Below are 10,991 nucleotides of genomic sequence, written 5' to 3' on the forward strand. Positions count from 1 at the left end.
CCAACGCCGGCTGTATGACGGGTGCTCAGCTACGGGAATTGCACCGGAGATAAAGTACTTGTATTACTCCCAACATCGAAGCTCAAAATTACTCGCCAAGTGGCAAGGACCCTTTGAGGTCACACGACCAGTAGGGGACCTCGATTATGAAGTTAAACGTACCGATAGATGGGGCGCCGTCAAATATATCACCTCAACCTCCTGAAATTGTGGAGGGAAGAGGCGGCCTCTGTGACGCTGGCAACGGTAGTTCCGAGAGGGCGGAGCTCGGACCGGAGGTAAACAAAGCCTGCGATCCTAACACCCGGTTCCTTGTGGAGACCACCTCTCACCGCGCCAACTCGCAGAGGTTTCCGAACTACAAAAGGAATTTGCAGACGTGTTCTCTCCTCTACCGGGCCGTACAGACATCATACAACACCACATCGAGACCGAGCCGGGTGTAGTGGTACGCTGTCGCCCTTATCGCTTGCCCGAACATAAAAAGAAAATAGTTCGAAGAATTGGACGCGATGCTGGACATGGGAGTAATAGAAGAGTCTCATAGCGATTGGTCCAGCCCGGTCGCCCTTGCTCCCAAGAACGACGGGTCTGTACGCTTCTGTGTAGATTATAGAAAAGTCAATCGCGGTGTCTAAATTTGACGCGTACCCAATGCCCCGTGTTGATGAACTGCTCGATCGGTTAGGTTCTGCTCGGTTTTATTCGACCTTGGATCTAACGAAGGGCTATTGGCAGATCCCCTTGACACCAATATCCCGTGAAAAACGGCCTTCACCACGCCGCTCGGATTACACCAATTCGTGACGCTTCCTTTCGGTTTGTTCGGGCACCAGCCACGCTTCAGCTGACTCATGGATCGGATCCTCAGACCGCGATACTGCGTACGCCGCTGCTTATCTAGATGATATCATCATTTACAGCAATGATTGGCAGTGGCACTTACAACATCTGAGGGCCGTCCTGAGATCGCTGCGGCGGCGGGCTCACGGCAAACCTGAAAAAGTGCGCGGTTGGGCGTGTGGAGGTACGGTATCTGGGGTTCCACTTGGGTCATGGCCAGGTGCGACCCCAAATTGACAAAACCGCGGGCGACATGCGACTTGCCCTAGACCCAAGACCAAAAAGGGGGTGAGGCAGTTCCTGGGGCTGGCTGGCTATTACAGACGGTTTGTACCTAATTATTCGGATGTCACCAGCCCGCTGACTGACCTTACTAAAAAGGGGGCTCCAGATCCGTCCAGTGGTCAGAGCAGTGCCAACAGGCGTTTACAGAGATTAAAGCTGCACTTTGTGGGGGCCGCTTTTGCATTCACCTGACTTCTCTCTCCTTTTGTTTTGCAGACGGACGCTTCAGACAGAGGGCTGGGGGCCGTACTCTCGCAGGTGGTGGAGGGAGAGGAACGTCCGTGCTGTACATTAGCCGAAGCTCTCCTTGAGGGAGACTAAGTACAGCACTCGTAGAGAAGGAGTGTTTGGCCATCAAGTGGGCGGTCCTCACCCTCCGATACTACCTGCTGGGGCGGGCCTTCACCCTCTGCTCGGATCATGCCCCACTGCAGTGGCTCCACCGCATGAAAGATACTAACGCCGGATCACCCGTTGGTATCTCGCTCTCCAGCCTTTTAAGTTCAAGGTGGTCCACAGACCGGGGTGCAGATGGCTGCCGCCGACTTCCTCTCCAGAAATGGGGAGTGGTAGGCAGGTCGGATGACGCTCGGCCTGAGTCGGGCGGTGGGGGTATGTGGCAGCGGGGCGTGGTCAAGCCCGTCCGGAGAGAAAAGCGGTAAGGGCTCACACCTGAGCTAAATGATGACTAACACCTGTGTCTAATTTCAGTAACATGAGGAGAGCGGCATAAAAATGGCAGCAGTGACAGAGCAGGGGACAGAGAACCCGAGCAAGAAAAAAAGGAAAAAAACCTACAATAGTGTTGTTAAAAAAGAAAAATAAACAAAAGCTTACCCCTTAAGCTGACACCTGTTTCCGTCCCTTCTATCGTAGAGTACGTTACACACGTTTAACAGATTTGATCATACTAACATCACGTTGAACAGATTTGATCGCACTGATATCACGTTGAACAGATTTGATCATACTAACATCACGTTGAACAGATTTGATCGCACCAATATCACGTTGAACAGATTTGATCATACAACATCACGTTGAACAGATTTGATCGCACTAACATCACGTTGAACAGATTTGATCGCACCAATATCACGTTGAACAGATTTGATCATACTAATATCACGCTGAACAGATTTGATCGCACTAACATCACGTTGAACAGATCTGATCGCACTAACATCACGTTGAACAGATTTGATCGCACTAACATGACGTTGAACAGATTTGATCGCACCAATATCACGTTGAACAGATTACTAATATCACGATGAACAGGTTTGATCGCGCTAACATCACGTTGAACAGATTTGATCGCACTAACATCACGTTGAACAGGTTTGATCATACTAACATCACGTTGAACAGATTTGATCATACTAATATCACGTTGAACAGATTTGATCATACTAATATCACGTTGAACAGATTTGATCGCACTGATATCACGTTGAACAGATTTGATCGCACTAATATCACGTTGAACAGATTTGATCATACTAATATCACGTTGAACAGATTTGATTGCACTGATATCACGTTGAACAGATTTGATCGCACTGATATCACGTTGAACAGATTTGATCGCACTAATATCACGTTGAACAGATTTGATCATACTAACATCACGTTGAACAGATTTGATCATACTAATATCACGTTGAACAGATTTGATCGCACTGATATCACGTTGAACAGATTTGATCGCACTAATATCACGTTGAACAGGTTTGATCAGACTAACATCACGTTGAACAGGTTTGATCGCACTAACATCACGTTGAACAGATTTGATCATACAACATCACGTTGAACAGATTTGATCGCACTAAAATCCCACTGAACCGATTTGATCAGACTAAAATCATGTTGAACAGATTTTGTCACACTAAAATCATGTTAACATGTATAATGTTTATGTTTTGTGGCTTTACTTTTGAAACCGTTTTAATGTTTATGACTGGCCCCATTCACTTATATTGTAAGTGGCTTAATGTAACCCGCAATGTTTGCTTTTTTTTTTTTTTTTGTGATTATTTATTTATTCAATGTTTGCTTTTTTATAAATGAATGAGTGACGAGTCAAAATTATTGTGAATGGTCGCTCAAATCATGTGGCTTGTTGAGAAAAGGTCTGCTGTTCCTTTTCTAAGTAATTAGACTTACAATTCTATCTTTTTTTACTTGTACACTGTGCAAAACATTTTAGTTTAATTTAGTTCAATTGTGAACATTGGTTCCACGCAATGAAAATGAGTTTTTTATATAAAATAAATATAGTAAATGATTTTGAGTTAATTTAACTTAAATATGATCTGTTCAGACAACTCTAATGAACTTTGCAGTATATATATATATATATATATATATATATATATATATATATATATATATATATATATACAGCCGTGGCCAAAAGTATTGTCAGTGACATCAATTTTGTGTTTCGCAAAGTTAGCTGCTTCAGTTGTTGTGGTGTTGATTCACATTGTTTCTAGATTATTGTGCAGAATGATCAGATGATTTTTAAATAATTGCAAAAAGCTTCATTGGCCAAAAAAATTAACTTCATCACAAAACCCAAAATGTCACTGTTTTTGTTTCATTCACAAAATGACCAGCCAACATCATTTCACAAATCATATCAGCAGCACCTGGAAAATAAAGCACCTGTTTACTATAAAGGAGGGAATAAGTGCTTCCAATCATTGTGTTCTTGTTTGCAATGATTACCTCTAAAGAAAGACGTGCAGCCATCATCGAGGATCATGTTGGTCTCACATGCAAGGAAATTGCTGCAAAGATTATTGCACCTGAAAGAACCATTTACTGGATCATCAAGAACTTCAAGGAGAGAGGTTCAACTGCAGTGAAGAAGGCTTCAGGATGTCCCAGAGTGTCCAGCAAGCAACTGGACCGTCTCCTCCTGAGGAATAAGCTACGGAATTGTGTCATCACCAGTGCAGAGCTTGCTCAATATTAGCAGCAGGTTGGTGTGAATACATCTGCACACAAAGTGAGGTGAAGACTTTTGGACAATGGCCTGGTGTCAAGAAGGGCAGCAAAGAAGCCACTTCTCTCCAAGAAAAACATCAAGGACAGGCTGAAATTCTGCAGGAATGACAAGGATTGGACAGCAGAAGACTGGTGCAAAGATATTTTCTCTGATGAAGCCCCCTTCTGACTGTATGGGACATCTGGAAAATAGATAGTCTGGAGAAGAAAAGGTGAACGCTACCAAGAGTCCTGTGTCGTGCCAACAGTGAAGCATCCTGAGACCATCCATGTGTGGGGTTGCTTTTCATCCAAGGGAGTGGGCTCTCTCACAATTCTGCCCCAAAACACTGCCATGAATAAAGAATGGTATCAAAATATCCTGCAAGAGCAACTTCTCACAACGATCCAGGAGCAATTTGGTGATGATCCATGCATTTTCCAGCATGATGGAGCACCATGTCACAAGGCTACATTGAAATTTTGGATCCGTGGCCAGGCAACTCTCCTGATCTTAATCCCATAGAGAACCTGTGGTCAATCCTCAAAAGGCGAGTTTACAAGCAGAAGCCCACAAATTGTGATCAAATCCGAGCACTAATAAGGCAAGAATGGATCGCCATCAGTCAAGATTTGGCCCACCAGCATGCCAGAGTGAATTGCAGAGGTTATGAAGAACAAGGGTCAACACTGTAAATATCGATTCTTTGCATAAATTGAGTGTTTTTGCCAATAAAAGCCTTTAAAACTTATGAAACGCTTATCATTGTTTTCCAGTATACCTTAGAAGCATGTGAAAAGATTATCTACAAATACTGAAGCAGCAAACTTTGCAAAACACAAAATTTATGTCACTGCCAATACTTTTATTTTGTACTTTCATATGTTTAGATTGCACAAAACATTGGTGCATTCACTCATACATATCCAGGGAGCTTGGTGCTGTTGCAATGATGCAATTTCCCAAGATATTTCAACAAGCTGCAACACGCTGTCTGCCTTGTGTACATCTCTCCGCTTAATGGAGTGCGTGCTCTATTCTGCAGTGTGGGAATGCCCTGTCCCTCAGATGAGTAGGGCACTTTGACTCTTAGCAACAAGCCAGCCAATCCCTCTGTGCAGCCTGCATGGAGCTCAGTTTTCTATTGGCCAAAACATCAGAAGTGATAGATTCATTGGGGAGTGACATGAATTTACCTAAACTGGAGAGCACTGTTGCATCTTAGTCTAATTCGAAGCCAGATATGTAAGAAAAACAGTGAATGCCAAAGAAGCTTTCAAAAGGAATAGTTTTCCTCTCACTTGACAGCAAATTCTGACTATATAGATATACCAACATTGTATGAAATATTTTATGAGTAGGCTACTGCGTGGACTGTAGTCATTAATCTTGTCAATTAGATGAAAAGGTGATAAATGGCTTACATTTGAAATACATGAAATACAAAAGACATCTTCTAATTCCTGATCTCTGCAACAAATTACATACACCATGCAGTGCTTTGAGGTTAGGACCAACTCAAGAGTCCACAAATGAGCAGAATTCACATGGGAAAAGCAATGAAGAAGGACTGTGGTTATCTATTAATTTAAATGAACAGTCATTAAAGCTAAAAATGTATACTGTATGTATTACACTGGATCCTATATTGAGCATCCCAGCTTTATAACCATGCAAAAGTGAACAGTTTTGTGTGCAGATGAAGTGTTATATGCAGAATGGATGGGGGTTAAGGGGATGTGTAGTGAAACAGTGAGGCTTCTGGCTGCTAGAAATGCTGGTCTCATGTTACTCCAGACCTGACCTTGACATCAGTCTCATCTGTGGCGCCAGGCCACAAATGATGCTGACTGTTCCCTCTCAATTCTCTTGTACATGCGAACATGATAGCAATGAATACATACATTTTTACAGACAGATACATGTATGAAAATATAATCTTAACCATGGGTCACTTTTAGACTGTTGGCCAACAGGGTCTTATTGACTGAGGTAGAACAAGAGCACAGTGTTGTTTCTATAAATAGCTTCCTGTACTATTTTGTAGTAAATAATACATATACATAAACTATACATAGAAAATACATAAAATATCTCAAGTGTGTAAAGATATTTCAGACAATACTTCATTTGTTACACTTTGGGTAACTATTGGCTATGCAAAACCATTAATTAGGCCTTTTCTTTGGGATGAATATCAGTTGGGCTGAAATCCTGTTCGGCAAGATTTTCGAATTCATCTAAAACAGGTTTCTGGGGCCTCTTTATGACTATTCTAACTGACAGAGCTTCGAAAGGCACATTTTCTTCTCGCATGGATGAACTGGTCAGAACAAATGTGCACAGAACTTTAAAATAATAATTCACCCAAAAGTTCCATCATTATTTACTCAACTTCATGTCATTCCAAACCTGTATGAGGTTATTTGTTCCGGGGAAAACAAAAGGAGCTCTTTCCACATCAACAGTTCATTGTTTTCGATGAGTAGTCATGAGACTCGTGCACTATGTTCTAAGTCTTCCAAAGCCACACAATAGCTTTATGTTAGGAACAGACCAAAGTTGAAGTAGTTATTCACTGATTAGCTTCCCCTCTGCTGAAGCTTTGAAATCTCATTGCCGTACACATTCAGATTCAAAAATAGATTCTTGCATGCGTCAACTGAACATGGTGAGTCGATTTGAATATGCTAAATGAAGAATGAGATTTGAGCAGTCGCGGATCCTGGCATATAGATGGCAGCGTTCTCTGGGGCACCGCGCATCAGTGTTGTGAAGAAACAGTAGCAATACAGTAGTTCAACTTTTTCACAATTATATGGCTTTTCGTGTATCAAATTTTATTTTTGTTATGGTGTAACATGACAAAACAGTACAATGCTTTTTGTCACATTGTATTACTTACGCAGTGACCAAGCAATCCGAGAGATTACTGAAACACTCTTACTTAAGCATCTTATCTATCTCATCATGGGAAACGTTCAGGGCCCATATTCACAAAGATTTTGATTTTACCACTATAGGAGTTCTCCAAAGAGTTCCTTGCTAGTAGTTTTTGTTTAAAACCTATTCACAAAATTGCTAAGAGCAAGGCGGAGTTGACCTCATTGCTATTGATGTCATCACGTTTTATAATCATCCTCAGTGAAGGAACCGCTATTTGTCAGCTAAGACAGACACCGATATATATATATATTGGTGGCCAAAAGTTTGGAATTCACCAATTTTTCTTCAACTTTAATTCACCAAAGAGTCATTCAACTGATCACAAAGTATAGTCAGGACATTACTGATGTAAAAACAGCACCATCACTATTTGAAAAAAGTAATTTTTGATCTATTTTAGACAGACCCCATTTCCAGCTGCCATCACTCCAACACCTTATCCTTGAGTAATCATGCTAAAGTGTTAATTTATTACTAGAAAATCACTTGCCATTATATCAAACACAGTTGAAAGCTATTTAGATCGTTAAATGAATCTTAACATTGTCTTTGTGTTTGTTTTTGAGTTACCACAGTATGCAATAGAGCGGCATGTCTTAAGATCAATATTATATAAAAAATGGCAACAAAAAAAGAAACAGCTTTCTCTAGAAACTCATCAGCCAATCATTGTTTTGAGGAATGAAGGCTATACAATCCTTCAAATTGCCAAAAAACAGAAGATGTTATGCAAAGGTGTACACTACAGTCTTCAAAGACAAAGCACAACTGGCTCTAACAAGGACAGAAAGAGATGTGGAAGGCCAGATGTACAAATAAACAAGAATTTAAGTACATCAGAGTCTCTAGTTTGAGAAATAGACGCCTCACATGTCCTCAGCTGACAGCTTCATTGAATTCTACCCGCTCAACACCAGTTTCATGTACAACAGTAGAGAGAAGACTCAGGGGTGCTGGCCTTATGGCAAGAACTGTAAAGAAAAAAACACTTTTGAAACAGAAAAACTAAAAGAAAAGGTTAGAGTGGGCAAAGAAACACAGACATTGGACAACAGATAATTGGAAAAGAGAGTTATGGATCTTAACCCCATTGAGTTTTGTGGGATCAGCTAGACTGTAAGGTCCGTGATTGACCAATGTGTGATTGTATTCTATGTAGAGTGGTGTCTACAACTGTAACATTTAGAGAGAAAAATTATATTTGCCAATTGCCACCAAGAATTTACAATCAGGTTTGGCTTAGATCATTTGTAGACTAGCAATGTGGAATATGGCAAGATTACAGATACAGTGGCACCTTTTGTCCTTCATTTGGAATGACATGAAAAGCACCCACAGTTGAAATCACAAGTGTTGATGTCAAGCAGAAGAGAAGAAAGTGGGAGATGAAGTTTGGGTCACATGCATTTATTTATCTTCATCAGACCACACAAAGAGAGAATATGTGTTTTCACACACAGAGATGTTATCTGGGCCATTAACGGTTCACACACACATAGATAGTATGAGTGCGCCTTTGTCAAATGCTTAAGAGAGAATGAGTGCTTAAATACACAGTTTTATGCAAAACTTTTTTACAGTTGCAAAAACATGCAATGTACAAGGTAGATTTTTCAACATTGTTGCAGGAAGACGTTAGTGCCTTTCCAACTACAGAGTTGTAACTTTCACCTCTCCCTAACTGCGAGCAGTGCCTAAACCAAGAAAACAACATTGAATACAGTGTTCTCTACTAGAGGAAAACAAAAAGCCATCATGTCCATGTCAGCAGAGGTCTCACAGTGGTACCCTAGAGAATACAGATAAATTGAAAATGGTTCAACTCGTTTAAAAAATAATAATAATATAAAATACATACAATGCATATGACAGCATCACTGATATTTTGAATACTATTGGACAAACCTGCTTCTAGAAGAATCCTTGAAAGTTAAGTTATTCATTTTTACAAATAATTTACAAATAATGGAGCTGTCTGTTTGTTCATTTTGTAGAGTCATACAGTACAGTATATGAAGCGTGTTTGGTTAATTCCATAAACCATTAGAATGTACCTCTAGGAGCATCACACACACACACACACACACACACACACACACACACACACAATCTCAAACAAGCTACTTTTTTATAACAAAATAGCCTGTCTAAGCTGCCGACTCCACAGGTATCAGCCAAGTACCTCAAAACACAGTGCCATGTGTCAGTCGCTACCGGACATGCCACACAGTTTAGTGGCATGCTACTAAATGCCACTAGTGATCTGAAATGCCACTGAATGAGCCACAATATATAGCAAAATGTGCCAACTGCAATAAAACATGAGATGCCATAACAATTAAAGTTATAACAATGGCTGCATTTAGTGGCATGGTATCTTTGACCACATTTACATCTGGTATTAAGATGCTGTGGTGATGGGGATGTGGCTGAGCAACGTCTGTGTAGAGTGAGGCCGCGTGTAAGGACACCTGTGGGAAATTATCTCTAACAGCTCTTTGTGTTTGCAGTGAGAGCTGAGAGGGATTTAAAGAGCAGTCCAGTCCACCGGATGAGAGAGAGACACACACACACGAAGCTGTGTGTGTGCATGTTGTGCTGAAAAGCAACCAGTGATGAAAATACTGAAATGTTTGTAGAAATAAAGACTCACGTGGATTGTTTATCTGGTTCCCACTTCCTCCTTTACAAGAGAGCTAAGGTGATACAATCAGATGTGGTCAGTGCTAAATACAGGTCTAAGCAGCGTCTTAAATGTTTTGTGATCGAATTGCAAAAACAACATACAAATGTTTGTCTTTTCTGACTTTGTTGCAGTTCATAATCATGAAGTAACACACTGACATAGTGATCGATGTAGGTCGTCATGAAACCAAATCACAAAGCTCTGTTAAGCTCCTGAAGTCGCAGACGACACTACAGTCATCTGCCTCATCCAAGATGACGATGAGTCTGCATTCAGAAGGGAGGTTGAACAGCTGGCTGTCTGGTGCAGTCAAAAAACCTGGAGCTGAACATGCTTAAAACAGTGTAGATGATAGTGGACTTTATGAGGAACACCCCAACATTGACCCTGCTCACCATTCTGAACAGAATTATATCAGCAGTGGAGTCATTCAGGTTTCTGGGCACTAACATCTCACAGGGCCTGAAGTGGGAGACCCATATTGACTCCATTTTGAAAAAGGCCTAGCAAAGGTTGTACTTCCTTTGCCAGTTTAGGCAGTTCAACCTGCTACAGGCGCTGCTGATACAGTTACTCAGCAGTCATTGAGTTTGTCCTCTGCACTTCTATTACTGTCTGGTTTGGTTCAGCTACATCAGAACACTTCAAAGGATAGTTCGAACTGCTGAGAGGATTACTGGTGCTCCCCTACCCACACATCCAGAGTGAAGAAAAGGGCTGGCAAAATCACTCTTGACCCCATTCAACCAGCACTCTTCCTCTTCCAACTGTTGCCCTCTGGCTGGTGCTACAAAGCACTGAGCACCAGAACAGCCACTTCATAAGCAGTTAAATACTCCCCGCAAATACTTTCCTTTGATCAATACAACCATGTGCAATATTCAATCCATCCATACCTACTTATATCCATATATGATGGATTTATATTCTTTAACATATCCTACCTCTTCTTGAATACATTACATCACCTGCACATAACTGTATATCTGTATATAAATATTCTAACAACATTATTGCTCTATTGTATATTTCTATTTTTTATGTTATATATTTTATTTATGTCACTATAGGTATATATGTTTAAATGTATATGTTTGTATGTGTGTATACATATTGTATTCTCTTGCACTGGAAGCTTCTGGCACCATGATAAATTCTTTGTGTGTGTGTGTAAGCATACTTGGCAATAAAGCTCATTCTGATTCTGGATGAAAATGTTACGAGTCCTAAAAT

The sequence above is a fragment of the Xyrauchen texanus genome, chromosome 12 (assembly GCF_025860055.1).
Source record: "Xyrauchen texanus isolate HMW12.3.18 chromosome 12, RBS_HiC_50CHRs, whole genome shotgun sequence".
NCBI classification, from domain to species: Eukaryota; Metazoa; Chordata; class Actinopteri; order Cypriniformes; family Catostomidae; genus Xyrauchen; species Xyrauchen texanus.